The sequence below is a fragment of the Antechinus flavipes genome, chromosome 5 (genome assembly GCF_016432865.1).
Source record: "Antechinus flavipes isolate AdamAnt ecotype Samford, QLD, Australia chromosome 5, AdamAnt_v2, whole genome shotgun sequence".
Taxonomy (NCBI): Eukaryota; Metazoa; Chordata; class Mammalia; order Dasyuromorphia; family Dasyuridae; genus Antechinus; species Antechinus flavipes.
The window spans coordinates 189,011,862-189,028,881 of NC_067402.1; the positions used below are offsets into that span (position 1 = coordinate 189,011,862).

The following is a 17,020-nucleotide window of genomic DNA, read 5'->3' on the forward strand; positions in this document are numbered from 1 at the left end:
CAGCATATCAATCTATATGTAAAGAAAGTATTTCAAACTTTCACTGGATGGTCAAATACTGAAGCTGAAACTTAAATATTGTGGCCACATAATGAGAAGATGGGATTCAATGAAAAGATTCTGATGATGGGAAAGATTGAAGGCAAAAGAAAAAGGGATAACAGAGAATGAGATGGATAGATAGTATAATGGAAACAATGAAGATTAATCTGGACAGATTTTGAAAGCTTGTGGAGGATAGAAGGGCCTGGTGTGCCATGGTCCATGGGGTCACAAAGAGTCTAACAGGACTAGACAACTGAATAATCACAATAGTAAAAGCCAATAGTTGGGGAAATTAGGCACAAAGACAATCTAAGAATCATTGGTCTCTCAGAAAAGCAGAATTCAAGAAAAAACTTGTATACAACACTTTAAGAAATCACAAAAATCACCCTATTTCAAGAAACATGGAAAGCAAAGAGCAAAGTTTAAAATAATAGTCCCTGAAAAGAGAAACCCTAAGTATTAAATACATAGAGATACTATTGGCAAGTTCAAAAGTCCTCAGGTCAAAGAAAAAAAAAAGCCAAAATAGTGAGAAGAGACAGATTACACATGAAGGAAACCCAATCAGATTCAGGAAAGGTTACATGTCAACAACATAAAGGAAAAAGGTAGAAGCAAAGGAAAACGATATGTATCTAAAATAATACTCTTCAACTTTGAGCACAATATTCCAGGGAAATTATACTTTCAATAGAATTTATAACTTCTATAAATTATAGTTTAATGAACCAGAGTGGGACAAAATCTTTGCAAGGAAATTTCAGTAGGTAAGTATAACGAAGGTAAGCAACTCTAAATAACTGAAAGTCTGAGTTTAGATCCAATACTTATATTCTGAAAAAAAGAAGAAAATATTATTGATCTTCTATAGTCCCTACAAGGTTCAATGGTCAGAGAAGAGAAGAGAAAGACAAACTATGGTTCAAAGTGTTAAAACAAAACAAAACAACAAATAAGATTAAAAATATAATCTAGTGAAGGAGAGTGAGCAACTTGGTGAACCTGGGAAGTAGGAGGGAGGTTTTTTGAATCAGGGTGCTAGGAAAAACTATTTTAAAGCAGAGAAGAATGTTGGGGAAGTGTGAACTTTGGTGAATCTTGATTTTATTTGGTTTAGGCAGGGTAATGTTTAAATAGGGAAGGAGGAAAAGTATAGTGGTAGAAGTAGATTAAAATAAGAAGTTTTCTATGAGGGATAGCAGTTTGAAATCAAGGGGGTGACATGGGGATGGATACTCTTAAGAGAAGGGAAAATGTGTGTGTATGTGTGCCTATGCTCCCGTGCTGTGATTTCTGTCTTCTCTACTTTTACTTCTAAACTATTAAAGAGGAAAAACTTTTAGAACATATTGCAGGAAAAAATAAAGATTATAACTATACATGTAAATAGGTTGAACTTGCCCATAAAAAAAAAAAAATGTACTAGAATTAAATTTATGAACTAGAAAACAAAAAAACTCAACAACTTTCTATATATAATATAGATTTCTCTGGCTCTTTTTCTCAGGTTCAGTCCAGCTAAATCTCCTCTGGGTTCTAAGGTATTTTGAGGGGTTTAGAGTATGAAATGAAAATTTGATTTTTAATCTTATTTTATTAAGACTTAATCAAGCCAGATTTAATATTTCTCTTTATTGTTCCTTATGTTGTATAGTTTACAATTTGTACTTTCTTCTTGACCATGAAAGGAAAGGTTTGTTTAAATCAAAGAGTGATTTAAGGATGAGTGAAACTTAATCCTTATCTTTAAGTAATTCAGTTAAGTTAGTTGTAAATATTAGAAATTATAAATCCATATTTTATTAGTCTCTGGAACCAAAATTTGTAGATTATGGCCACTGTACTGTCCATTCCAGAATTTGGAATAATTTTCAATTTCTATAAGAAATCCTAACTACTAAAAAAAAATAGACTGTGCGGATTAAGCATTAGTTAAGTGATCCAACTTGTCTAGTGTCTAAAAACTGAAAAAAAACTGAAAAAAAAAAAAAAAAAAGATTTAATTAATCTTTCCCCAGGGCTGTAATATATTTACTTTTTTAAAGAGAGAAGAGAAAAAAGGGAAATTGAACCTGTTTGCAAGATTCAGTAAAAAGAGGAACTAAAACTGCAAATAGCTCTTGATCAGTAAATTTTCAGGAGCAAGCAGTTTAAATTTATCTGACTCTTTAAGAACTGCGTTCAGGAAAAGAAAGTCTTATGGCCATCTAAAAAGTAAGTAAACTTCAATTTGCAAGACAACTTTGCGAACTACTTTTTTAAGTAAGCCAGAGGCAAAGATCTAAAATTTATAGATCTTTAAAATAAAGATTTTTTTAATACATGTGAAGGCAAAATGTTTTAAAATAATATATTTTCAACTGTAATAAAGACAAATAAAGGAAATTTTTATTTTATTAAATAGAAATTACACCAAGAGCTTTATACTCAGCAACAGTATTATTCCTGATAGTAAATTGAGCATTTAACATATTTTTGAAACCACAATGAGTATTTTTGAAATTTATTTAAATAAAATACTTTACTTAAATATTATACAGTGTTAGTCTCTTTAGCACTTCATTGCAATAGCTCTTTACAATTAATATTGATCTTTGTTATTGTTCAATTGTTTCTTTTATTTTGTGACTCCATTTGAGGTTTTCTGGGTAAAGATACTGGAGCTGTTTGCCATTTCCTTCTCTAGTTCATTTTATAGATGAGGAAACTGGGGCAAAAAGGGTTAAGTGACTTGCCCAAGATCATACAACTAATCTTCCTGACTCCATTCCCGATGCTCTGTACCACATTGATGCTCCCAATTAGAAGTTGATCTTCTAATTCCCTAAACCCATAAAGGTCAATATATAATCTAAGAATAAAATTGTTTTATTAATGATATGAGGCATTTGGTGATTTTGATTGTTTTATCTTGAAAGTAATTTAAGGTGAGATGTGTTTTCCTATTAGGGCAATTATGGCAGATGAAAACTTAATACAAACAATACAAACTGTTGATATTTGGCATCAAGAAATTTATTGATTATGTGACCATAGGCATATTATTTTGCTTCTGTTTATCTCAATTTGTTCATCTGTAAAGTGATTAAAAATGGTACTTACTCCTAGATTTATTGGGAGGACCAAATGATATAATGATTGTGAAATGCAATGTTAAAAAAGTAAAGTTTATCTGAATAATTTTGAACCATAGATGAAGTTGTTAAAAGTATGATGCAGCCAAAGAACTAGAAGACATTATAAAATTAAATTAATTTAATTAGAAAGATTTTTTTTTATATATAAACAAAATGAATACAGTCAAGATTAGAAGAGAAGCAGGAAGCTGGGAAAAATTTTTACAGCTTGTGTTTCTAAGAAAGGCTTCATTCCTAGAATATATAGAAAATTGATTCAAATTTATTAGAATACAAGCCATTTTCCAATTGATAAATGGTAAAAAAATATGAACAAAAATGCAAATTAAGGCAACTCTGAGGTACTACTTCACATCTCTCAGATTGGCTAAAATGACAGGAAAAGATAATGATAAATATTGGAGCGGATGTAGGAAAACTAGGACATTAATGCAGTTGGCAGAGTTGTGAAATGATCCAACTTTTTGGAGAGCAATTTAGAACTATGCCCAAAGGACTATCAAACTAAGCAAGCCCTTTGACCCAGCAGTGTCTCTACTGGGTCAGTATCCACAAGAGATCATTAAAGAGAGAAAGGACACACATATGCAAAAAATATTTATAGCAGCCCTTTTTGTAGTGGCTAGGAATTGGAAGTTGAGTGGATATCCAACAATTGGGGAATTTCTGAATAAGTTATGGTATATGAATATAATGGAATATTATTGTTCTATTAGAAATGATGACCAGGCTGATTTTAGAAAAGCCTAGAAAGACTTACATGAATTGATGCTAAGTGAAGTGAACATAACTAAGAGAACATTGTACACAGTAACAGCAAGATTATGTGATGATGAACTGTGATGGACTTGGCTCTTTTCAACAATGAGGTGATTCAAGGATATTCCAATTGACTTGTGATGGAAAATGCCACCTGCCTCTAGAAAGGACTATTGAAGACTGAATGTGGATAAGTATAGTATTTTCACCTTTTGTCGTTTTTGTTTGTTTGATTTTTTTTCTTTTTCATATTTTTTCTTTTGATCTGATTTTCTTGTTTTAGCATGATGAATATGGAAATATGCTTAGAAGAAATGCATATATTTAACCTATATTGAATTGTTTGCTGTCTTGGGTGGGGAGGGAAGAAAAAATTGGAACACAAAGTTTTGCAAGGGTGAATGTTGAAAACTATCTTTGCATGTATTTGGAAAGATAAAACGTGATTAACAAAAATTAGTAAAAATGTGTTCCTAATCATTAGGAAGATTTATGTGTTATTTCAATAGATAATAAATAATGATAATCATTTTCTGTGAAATTTGATATAACAAAAGATATTATAAGATGTCTTAAGATCTTATTAGCCCTATTAGTAGTTTAAAGTGATTAAGTTTGAGGAATAATGCTGAAGTCTGGCAACATACTAGCAAATGGGCAAAACTTCAGTACTTTAAGATTTTTAAGAATTAGCCATAAACCCAGGCTAGAGTGTGACAATTTAACTTTAGTTGAAAATAATAATACATTTTATAGTTCCTCACACCTATTTAGAAATTACAAAGAGATTCCATATCTGCCTATTATAGTAGACTGTTCTAAGACAGAAACTTTTAACTTAATATACTAGATAATTATCATAAGATGAAAAATTTATAGGGTAAACTTGCTAATTTGTGGAAGAAACTGTTTAAGACATTTGCTATTTAAGCCTAGTAAAAGTGGGAGAAAATCTAATGAAAGATCATTTAGAACTCAGTAGTCTTTCTGCTTTCTAAGAAGTACATATTAACCTTAATTAAGATTTTGTATATGAGAAACTTCACATTAACATTAATATGTTAACTTTAAATAAATAATAATAGACAGTTATAATTTTACCTAGATGTTAGATCTAAAATGTTACATTGACTTCCTGAGAAGTTTGTGAAGAACTTACAGTTTTGCTTAGTATATAAAAGTGACTTAGATGATTTGTGATTATGAAAACAAAGGTAATCATCTAGTCCTGTGATCACTGAAATTTTGCTATTTAAAATTAAATTCCATGGTACTTTATTTCAATATTGTTTTAAATTTTGATTTCAGATATTATTGTCTAAATTGCTATGAAACCAATATTCCATCTTTGCAATTTCAGTGCTGCTAAAAAAGGAGTGTAGAATGAGGATTGCCACATTGCCTGGGAAAATGGAAGGAATGACCTTTCAAAAGCAAAGGTAAAGAGTCTCTTGATTCAGCTTTACATAGTGATATTTCCTCTCTGGATAAGAAATTTTCTCATTTGGTCTTTTCTGAGCCTGGCTTGTTACCCTGTGAATATGGTGGAGCTTTGCTTAATGATTGGCTCTCAATTATGACTCCAACCTGGATTCCAAACAGAATGAAAGGGGATATTTTCTCCTTGCATAACTATGTCCCTCCTTTTTTCTTTTATAACATCTTAAGGCTTAGATATGATAATTTGATAAAACAGACATTTCTAATGAGTTACTAGAAAGGAAACTTAATGTTTCTTTTCTTTTCCATGTGCTGCTATTTCTTTACTGAAAAGGACCCAATGGAATTTATGAATGTGTTGGTCAAGAGTGGTGTCAAAGAAGAAAGGATAAATTATTATAAGATTAAGTCTGATAATTTGAGGGCATCCCCTCTCAAATTACTCTGTTAAAGTAGAATATTTATACTCAAATTTCCAGTTCCTATTTCCACATTTTGGGTGAGATACCAGTCTACTACATGAACATATCAAGGGGCCTATGCCTTGTCATAGGGACTTTTGGTCTCATGATTGCCTTTTGGCTTTGATAAATTGGTGTCTAAGAAACTCATAGTAGTTCAAAATGATTCAATTTTTTTTTCATAGCATTTTTGCTCCTATGATTATTACTTCAAATTTATTAAACATAGAGTAACAGATCTACATTATTTTTACTACACTTTGACTTGTAACTTTAATCAGGCTAAATGACTCATGGGAGGCATACTCCCCCTTCCCCAAAGAATCAAAGGGAGGAATTGTGAAATTAAAAATTGACTTTTAATTCTAGTTTGTTAAAATTTGACCAAGCTATTTTGTGGTGGCTGAGAATTGGAAATTGAGAGAATACCCATCAATTAGGGAATAGCTAAACAAGATGTGGTATATGATTGTAATGGAATAGTATTGTGGTATAAGAAATGACAACAGGATAATGTTAGTAAAACCTGGAAAGACTTACATGAACTGATACAAAGTGAAATGAGAAAAAATAGGAAAATTTGTATACAGTAAAATGGAATGAAATAAAACGAAGAACTGTGAATGAGCTATTCTCAGCAATACAATGATCCAAGACAATCTCAAAAGACTCGTGATGAAGCAAACTATCCACCTCCAGAGAAAGAAATGATACTGTCAGAATACAGACTAAAACATACTACTTTTCACTTTCCTTTTTACATTTTTTTTCTATTTGAGTGTTCTTGTGTACTAAATGCCTAATATGGAAATATTTTATTGCACATGACTGCACATGTATAACCTATATTGAATTGCTTACTAGGCAAGGCAGAGGGGAGAAAGAAATTAAGAAATAGAATTGGGAACTTAAAACTTTTTAAATAAGTTTAAAAATGTAATGAGGAAAACCCAAAATATTATATTTAAAAATGCAAAAAAAAAAAAAAAATCTCACTGCAGAGTTTTGGGGGCATGAAGGGAAGAAGGGGAAAGACTTGACCAAGCTAGATTTGTTATTTCTCTATGCTGTTTCTTAACCTTGCAACTTTTTTCAGGTAACTAACCTCAGCTCACTTGAGCCATGATTCTGTTCTTGCCTTGAAACATTTTTGTCTTTTGGCTTGTATTTTCACCCTTGTAATTTCACCTCTTATTCACATACTTGACAGAAATTTGTTTAACCTAAAGGTCAAGCTTATTTAATCTAACCTGTTGTGGCAACTTCCAAGTTTTTAAATCACATGTTTTGTTTGTGGTTAAGGGGATTTCAGAAGAGAAGGTTCAAATTTTATAATATCAAAGCTTTGTGGGAAGTTTTTAACTTTCTAGCTAACCAGAAGATAAACCTATGATGCTAGAGGGTTTGTTCTGTTTTATTAATCATTATGTATAACTTTGTTCCTTCTTCCTGAGAGGCTTTGGTCACTGAGAGGCCATTGGCTCCATTTATTGGCTATTTCTAGCCTTGCTAATAAAGGGATCATGCTTGGAACTTTTTCTTAGATTTTTTCTTATGACAGAGCATATTTTTTCCCTATTATTATTGGTCTGAGTCTTATTCTGCTATATTTCCCCATTATTAGGGGGCTGTGACTATCACCTCAATTTCATCATTTAACATTGTTTGGCTTTTGCAAAGGGATGCTTTCTTCAAAAATATATCAAGAACAAATATATATGGACATTTCCCTTAATGGCTCAGGGGCATAATCCCCCTCCCCTATATTATTTTAATCTCTAGAGAAATTGGTTCAAAACTTAGTTCAGTTCTTATAGAGATCTGGTTCTATGAAGTTCATGTTCAAAGACAGCTTCTATATTAGATGAGACCTTACCTCTGCTTCCACATGCAGGTGAATCTAAGTCATTCTGAAGGGCTGATTTCAGAAAGTCCTGGAAAGACTTATATGAACTGATACTAAGTGGAGTGAGCAGAATTAGGAGAACGTTGTGAACAGTAACAAGATTATGTGATGATCAACTGTGATATATTTGGTGCTTCTTAACAACAAGATGATCAATTATATACTTCAACAACAATACTATATGATGATCAATTCTGATGGACCTGGCCATCTTCAGCAATGAGATGAACCAAATCAGTTCCAATGGAGCAGTAATGAACTGAACCAGCTACTCCCAAGGAAAGAACTCTGGGAGATGACTAAGAACCATTACATTGAATTCCCAGTCCCTATATTTTTGCCTGCCTGCATTTTGGATTTCCCTCACAGGCTAATTGTACAATATTTCAGAGTCCGATTCCTTTTGTACAGCAAAATAACGGTTTGATCATGTATACTTATTGTGTATCTAATTTATACTTTAATATATTTAACATCTACTGGTCATCCTGCCATCTAGGAGAGGGGATGGGAGTGGGGAGGGGAAAAATTGGAACAAAAGGTTTGGCAATTGTCAATGCTGTAAAATTACCCATACATATAACTTGTAAATAAAAAGCTATTTAAAAAAAAAAAAAAAAAAGATGATCAAAGGCAATTCCAATAGAGTTGGGATGGAAATCCAGAAAGAGAACTATGGAGATTGAATGTGGATTTTCACCCATTTTTTGTTTGTTTTATTCTGTCTTGCATTTTTTTCCTCTTTTGGTCTGATATTTTCCTGTACAACATGACAAATATGGAAATATGTTTAAAAGGATTATAGATATTTAACCTATATCAGATCTCTGGCTGTTTTGGGAAGGGAAGAAGCAAGGGAGACAGGAAAAAAAATTGCAACACAAAGCCTTCCAAAAGTGAATGATGAAAACTATGTTTTATATGTATTTGGAAAAATAAAATTCTATTGAGAAAAAAAAAAAAAAGTCATCCTGAAGATCACTCCTTGCTTCTCTGAGCATTAGTGAAGGACTGGATGCAACACTCAACCTGCCCCGACTGAGTTTGTAATTCCTGTGATTTGCAATTCCAAGTTTTCCAACTCCCAAAGTCAGAGACTCTATTTCCTTCATAGAGGGAAGAAGTCATTGAGATTCCTCAGAAGTGAATGGGGTGGACATGGTAGGTCACTGACAATTCTTTTTGAATGCCTTTGAAGTCCAAAGATTCTCCTTTTATCATCTCATTAGCCAAGTGGAATGAGATGGAAAATGTCTATGCATGCTCCCAGTCTCTTTAGGACTTTACACTTCATCATGTTCTTTTAGAACCAGGCTTCCTAGATTCTCTACCTGAAAAGAAGTCATCCTAAGGAGGTAAAAACATGTACCAGAGCCCTCATTATATGAACTTACATTTAGACTCAGCTTAAAGACCCCTATTTACAGAAAATTTGGATATTGTTACTGCATCTTTAAAAGAATAGGAATAAAATCTTGAGAAAAACTTAATTGTTATTCTATGGAGATGCTTGGTTGATGTACTCAGAGAGGACAAAGAGAAACTTTCTGGAGGATTTGAAGAGTTTGGCGAAATAATAAGTAAATTCATCTTGTATATTCTGGAGAAACAATTTTGGAGAACTAAGGTGTAAATCATTATTTTGAGAAGACTTTTTTGTTTTCTAGCAACTTAATATTTTCTGGGTTTTTTTACATTTTAAAATGTCTATGTTGGTTAAATTTATGATATAATGGGGGTTTATCAGAAGAGATGCTGACTGCTGGACCACTGGATCTTAGACCACTTCTATTGGGTCATTTATATTCTAGTTCAATGTTTAAGAACTTGTTGCTTTGGGATATTCACTTCTCTTTCCTAACCCTGTGTCAGTAGTAAAGTGATAAACAAGTTAAAAAAAAAAAAAAAAGAAAACTTCCAATATGAACCTATCAAATGGAAATCTATTTTTGGTCTTTCTATAGGTTGGGGCAGGAATGAGGGGAATTGCTTTTCTCATCACTTCCTGGAATGATACATGGCATTTACAAGTATATGTGCTACCTATCATAATGTGAATCAGTTTTCATTCATTTGCACACATTTCTGCTTTTTAAAATGTTTCTTTCCCTGAGCATAGGTGACCAAACAAAAAATCATTGGAAGTGACTACCTTGCTTGGAAATTCCTCAGTTCTTCAGTCAGAACTAGTTGCACTTTGGAAAGTCTTTTCCCGCAACTTTTACAATGCTTATCAGAGAAAAAGGTCACCAAGAAAAGAATGAATCCCAAAGCTTGGTCTGCCGTGTAATATAAGCCAGAAGACATGAACTTTGAAGAGAATTATTCAATAAAGACAGAGCCAAGATGAAACTGCAATGCCTATCCAACAGTCCCATTAAATGTTGTTTGTTTTAATATTTTAAGTATTTATTTCCCAGGATAATACATACTAGAATTTGTAGGTTACAATTATATTTGTTTTTAACATTTGAGTGTTTTGTATTTTTAGCATTTCTTTGAAGTAGAGGAAATAACTCTCCTATATCTGATCTATATTGTTCATTGAGAATCTTTCTACTTCCTTTTGGGGAGACAGACTTTAGATAAAAAGCCCAACCTCACTTTAAAGTGATTTTCTCTCCAAGTTCCAGTATAGTTCTGATGTAAAAAGCTAAAGAGTTTCAGAAAAAATAGCTTCTCTTTAGGAGCTAGGCTGCCCCAGGAATGAACCCAATTCACATGTGTGATTGAGAGCTTGGGGCCCCTTTAGAGGCAGAGGGAAAGTACCTAAGTTCCCCCATGCCAAGAAGTTCTGTGTTGTTACAATAATAAAAAGATGATTTTAATTATAAGTAGACATTATGTGAAGATATTCTGAGAGACTAACTTCCAACTTGAGAGAACTGAATTGTTGGAGACCTGCAGCATTGAAGAGAAGATTGCAATTGGTGAGAGGTGACTCGGGCTGTGCAATTTAATATGACTATGACAAATGATGCATATTGAAGCATATATATTTCTTTGCATTATTTATTACTGTTAATATATCACATATCTAATACTATAGATGTTTGTCTAAGTCTGTGAACCTGGAGGATGAGAATAACAAAGGAGAGAAAGCCTACGTGAATAGAGATTTCTATGTTTTGTGCTGAGGGTAGCAACTCAGAATAAACTGATAAATTAATGAAATAAGTTCACTGCCTGGGGCAGTTAGGTGGATTGAGCACACCCCCTGAAGTCAGGAGGACCTGAGTTCAAATCGGGTCTCAGACACTTCACATTTCCTAGTTGTGTGACCCTGGGCAAGTCACTTAACCCCAATTGCCTCAGCAGAAAGAAACAAAGAAACAAAGAAGGAAAGGGAAAAAAACGAAATAAGTTGTGTATTTGTGAGTCTTTGTGAGGTAATATCAGTACATACCCCTTGACTACCTTTGAATGTAACAAGAAAGAATTAATTAATACAAGTAAGTAGCAGGAAGAGAAATGGGAATTGGGGCATTTGTCCAGGGGAGCACCTGAAAAGTTTTGTTCTCAACACATGTTCATCCATGAGATTACTGCAGAGAAAGTAAACAAAAGGCCTTTTATACAAAACCATACAACATAGAAAGTTGCATACAGAGTCTGAATAAAGGGTTAATTATGCCCAGCTGAATTCAAAATAGTAGAAATGGCTTTTATGATCTAAGACAAGGCAAAAGCAAATATAGTTAAGAGAGGGAGGCAAGAAAATGAGGGACAAGCATCTTATGCTTAAAGGCACCATAAACAATGATAGTGTCAGTATAATTTATAATTGTACTGAATAGTATGGCATTAAAGTACTAAAGGAAAAACCAAGGGAACCCCAAGATAACCCAGATGGCAGATAATTGGTATGGTATAAAATATTTGTATGGTCAGAACTCTGGAAAAGTATACTTGAAACAAGGATAGTTACAGCAGAGTGTTTACTCAGTGTGATTGAGGAGATAATGGTTCTCTAATTCACATATACTTAGTATGGTGATGTAATGGTTCTACAATTGGCACATGCTCAGTGTGCTTTAGTGATGTAATTGTACTAAGGTATTTAAGGGCTGAGAGGACTGGAAACAGGGAGAGTGAGAAAGTTAGTGAAAGTGTGTGAACTCACACTCAGACTCCAGACTTGAGACTCAAGAATAAAGACTCCAGGGGCAGCTAAGTGATGCAGTAGATAGAGCAACAGCTCTGAAATCAGGAGGACCTGAGTTCAAATGTGACCTCAGACACTTAACACTTCCTAGCTGTGTGACCCTGGGCAAGTCACTTAACCCCAATTGCCTCAGGGGGAAAAAATAAAAGTTAAAAAAAAAAAAAAGCTTCTCAAAAATATCTCAAAAAAAAAAAAAAAAAAAAAAAAAAGAATAAAGAATAAAGACTCCAGACTATCCCTGATTACCCTTGGGATAACCCTCCTGCTAAGACCCAGGCCCATCCAGAGATCCTCAAGAAAGCTAGCCTGGACACTATAATATGGGACTTCAGTGTCATGTTATTCACAGAAGATCATATATCCATATCTCAGAGACCATTTAATCCAGACTCCTCACTTTACAAAAAGAAGAAATTAGACTTAAGAAAGTTACATGATTTGTCCAAGGTCACAGAGACAATAAGCTTCAGATATAGGTTTTGAACCCATATTTTTTTCACTTCTGTTCACTATACTATGCTCTTTCAGATTTTGAACAATCTAACAGAATGACAAAGAGATAAGGCTCTGAACAGAATTTTTTAAAGTCATGACGGATCTTTGTTGATTATTGGATATGAATCTTAAAGTGTATGCCTATTTTTCATCATTGTCTGGCATTTCATAAACACTGTCAGTTTTTTAGAATAGTAATCTTAAATTTTTTTAATTATTGACCTCGATCACAGTAAAATAATTTTTAAATAAAATAGCTTCATATATTCAAATATGATAATAATTATGTATACTGTGAAACTTACACAAAAATGATGGAGTATGGAAGCACTGAACTCTCCCCCAAATATATTGGATTTCAAGACTCTCTCTGTAGAATCCACCAAATGTTGGGATGTGGGATTTTTAAATCCAAAATATATTGGGATTTCAGGCCAGTGTCATAAGGTGTGTCAAAAGATTTGATAGGTTTAGACCATCTCCAAATCAATAGGCAAAGGTTTTATTATTTCTCTGTTGGCTGGTAGACTAACTTCCCCCAAAAGAGTAATTAGATATTGTGGCACTTAGCAAGTGCGCTAAAAGGAGTTAACAAAGAAGTGGGATATCATTAGGTTCTTTTATAGGAGAACAATAACCTCAGAGGTTGATATCATAACTTGGCTTTTTAATTGGATACAATAACTGTGGGGTCATGATGATTTTGTCAATGCAAGAAATTCAACAAGGACCAACTGCAATAAAGGCCCACTTAAGTACAACAAAAGGTCCCACTTAAGAACAAGATAATCCTGTCAATGCACCTCCCTGCTTGCCTCAGGTGGTAGTTTGGACTCCAGATTGCATACAGTAATTCAGGTTCTCTCTTATTAAAGCTCTTCCTTGTGATCTACCTAGCTCCTCAGGACTGGTGTTTTTTTTTTTTTTTTTTTTTTTCTGAAGTCTTATTTACTCCATCAAAAATAGAAATAAAAAAGAATGAGAAAAATAATATTTTTTCCTAGAGTTAATAGGAAAGCAACACGATCATATCTGTTCTTTAGGAATATTACTTTGCCAGATGAGTAGAAAATGAATTGGAAAAGGGACAGTTTACAGCCGAAATCAATTTAGAAATTATTGCAATAGTCCTAGTGAGGAGTGATAAGGGCATGAATTTAGATAAATGAGCAAAGATAACACTGAAGTTAACAGAACCTGGAAGATTAGAAGAATAGTAGTACCCTTGAAAGTGATATGGAAGTTTAGAAGAGGGGTAGATTGGGGGCTGGGAAAGATAATGTAATTATATTTGCAATGAAGATCAAAAATTAGATAAGTCTGCTTAGACTATGTCAATTTGTCTATCACAAGCAAGAAGAAAAGGGTGGGGAATTGTTTTTACTCCCGATCAAGTTTTGTGAATATAAAGTCTGTTTTCTAAGAGTGCTTGTTACAGCCACAAAATAATCTTGGGACAAGTGGGGGAGGGGGGGGGGATTTTTCCCTAATGGCATGTGCACAACTGATATTGTGGGGTGGATGCAAATCCTGAGTGGCCAAGAAGAGAAATGTTGGTAAAGAGTTGGGGTATAAGGGCAGATATGCTTAAATTGAAGATAAGCCCAACATTGATTACTTCAGAGAAAAAAATGTGAATTGTCTCATTTCCAAATTGATTTATCACACAATTGGGTCAGTCTATAACCCTTCTAGGGCATGATCACAGTTACTCAAAAAACCTCACCCCCACTTTGAAGACCACTATGTTAGACAGTAAAGAACTCAAACATAAATGCAGAAATTAAATTAAACCCTCTTTAGACATAACAATATAATAAAAGAGTAATCGGTAAGGGAATACAAAAAAAATAAATTTGGAATAAGTAATATTATCATAAAAATGAATGAGTGGGCCAAAGAATAAATAGAACAATAATATTAAAGAAAATTATATGACAACACGCCAACATTTGTTGCAGTTAAAGCTTTCCTCAAAGAAAAATTTCTATTTCCATATACTAGATAAACTAAAGGGAAAAAACCACTAGTGAGTCACATATACAGTACTAGAAATTAATCATCTCTAAATTAGTTTCAAAGTAGAAATAATAAAAATCAAGGAAGAGGTAAACAAAATTGTAAACAAAAATCACTGGCTTGCTTGCTGTTCCTTACAATACTTCATCACCTCTTTCTTTCCCTAAACACTCCACAGCTAAAATGTTCTTTCTTCATTTCTGTCTCCTGGCTTCCCTGACTTCCTCCAAATCTCAGCTCCTCTCAAATTCCAACTTCTAAAAGAAGCTTTTCCTATTATCTCTCTCTCTCACTCTGCTTCTTCCCTACTGGAAATGTCTTCCCTTTTTTATAGTGTACGTACTTATAGGTACATATGCAGAATATCTGTCTTCCCTCCCCCAACAATTAAAGAATAAAACTTTCTCCCTTACTGAAAAGTAGCTGTTGTGATACGGGAGCCACCTGCTAGTGGCTGCTGGAGGTTCAACTCAGATCTGTAGAATGGATATCTTCATGTGAGAAGATGATGATGATACAAGGAGACTGAGAAGCAGTTGCTGTTCTCTGACCTCTCTCCTCTTCCCTCTGCCTCCAATTTATTTCATTCCCATTCTACAAGGAACATCTGCATAAGTAAAGGTTGCTTTGCAACTCCTTCAAGTATTATGATTCACAGCTGTGGAGGCTCTCTGAGAATTGACCTGCCCCTTCACTTAGGCATGGTCCTTAACAAGTAGCCTCAAAAAAATTACTTTTAAACTACTATTTGTGAAATATAATTACAAAAAGTTTCAAAAGGATAAGCATCTAAATTTTTAAAATTTATATTATTAAATAAATTGAATCATAACAGGAGAAAATACTTCTTCCAACTATGGTTAAGGATAGGATTTGTAACTAAACAAAACATAAAAGTAATTTTTAAAAGAAGAGCTAGACAATGTAGAAGACATCAATTTTAAAAAGAAGAAAAATTTTTTTTCATAAAAAAATGTCCAATCATTATTGATGGGGGAAAATAATCACCTCTACTCCTTTTCTTGTTAAAAAATTCTTATATTCATATTTATGAGAGATATATGCTTTTATTTTTTTCACAAAAAAATTTTGTTTGACTTTATATATTTTGATTTATTCATTTGAAACTGATATTGGCATAGGGGAGAATATGCAGTTCAGTCCCTGAAAAATATAAACTAGGTGGGAACAAGACCTTACTTAGTTTTGAAGGAGCAAAGTTCTTGCAAGGATCATTGGATGAAAACAGAACAACTAAAAAAGAAATGTGTCATGACTGGCTGAATGAATCATACATATCTCTGAACCTATATATAACATAAGAAGCTAATTTAAAAGCATGTAGTGTGTCATCAAAGCAATAAATATTAGATACCTTTCAGATTCAGAAGCACTATAAGGAGAAAAGCACCAAGGGGAGAAGGGCAAAGATTAAGTCTATGGGAAGTGTTCTATTTCTCCTTACTCTTGCTGATACACTGGAAGGCCTGACTCAGAAGAAAATGCATCTAACTAGGAACTGGGAGACATGTTGAAAACAAACCACGCACACCTAGGACAAGCAAATTCAGGCCTCTATAAAGGCACTGACCTTTGGAGCCCAGCAAAATGCTACATTCCCTAAGGAAAACTTCATGAAGATTCTGAAAAAGGGAAAAAAAGACTTCCAGTAACCCCTTTGCTACACTACCATTATATTAAATTTAAACTCAGTTTTCCTTTAGAATTTCTGGGAACTTATAAGAGTGTGTGCTCTCAGATTTGGGGGAAGAAATATTTTATGTTAACCATTTTACCAATATGATCTATGGGGTGGGATTTGGTACCAAATGATGGTAGGTACTAAAAGTTGGGGTTTGGTTGTGTGAAGAATTCACAATGACCATTCTCTTTGGCAAAAGTTAATTTATTTAGGAGAATAGGTTATAGACAAAATGAAGGGATACAATAGACACTGGGCATAGGAAATATGAAATAAAGTGGGAGAGCATATGAAAGACAAGTTCCCCGTGAAACTCACAATTACCCAATAGAAAAGGAGCACCTCATGAGGTTGGGACAAGCACGTAGCTCTAGCTCGTAGGCTAAATCCTGAGAGGGATTTAGCACTCTAAAAAAATTAGTTATCTGTAAGGAGGAGAAATGGAGTTGGGAAACATAGTGGAGTTAGGGGAGATACCATGTGGTATGTGGGAAGGGAAAAGACACCACAAGGCAGAGTAGTGTGGCAGGAAGGAAGGAAGGAAGGGAGGGAGGAAGGAAGGAAAGAAGAAAGGTTCACAGCTTATTTCTGAAACAGACTATGTGACCATGGGCATGTTACTTGCTCTTCTCAAGTCAGCCAGCTATTTTAAGTCGACAAATTACAGAGGAGTTGCTGATCTGTATCTTTGAGGGGAGTTCTCATGGTGATTAAATCATAGGTCTAGATTCTCACTCTAATCTTAAGTTCCTGGACTTCAGTTTTATGAAAGCACACCAAGAAATGTAAAAAGCACTATAACAAATCTGGTAGGTATTGTTATCTGTATTATAGATTAAGTATAGAGAATCATAAATAAACAAACGCAGAAGGAAAGGGAAAAAATTG

The 17,020-nt window shown here is 33.6% G+C and overlaps 1 long non-coding RNA gene across 1 annotated transcript; it reads left to right on the forward strand.

Moving 5' to 3' along the window:
- Window positions 1–4,148: 4,148 nt before the first annotated feature.
- LOC127564682 (uncharacterized) lies at window positions 4,149–10,220 on the forward strand. Its single transcript, XR_007954331.1, has 2 exons — window positions 4,149–5,383; window positions 7,740–10,220. It is a non-coding gene; the product is annotated as an uncharacterized LOC127564682 (long non-coding RNA).
- The last annotated feature ends 6,800 nt before the right edge of the window (window positions 10,221–17,020 follow it).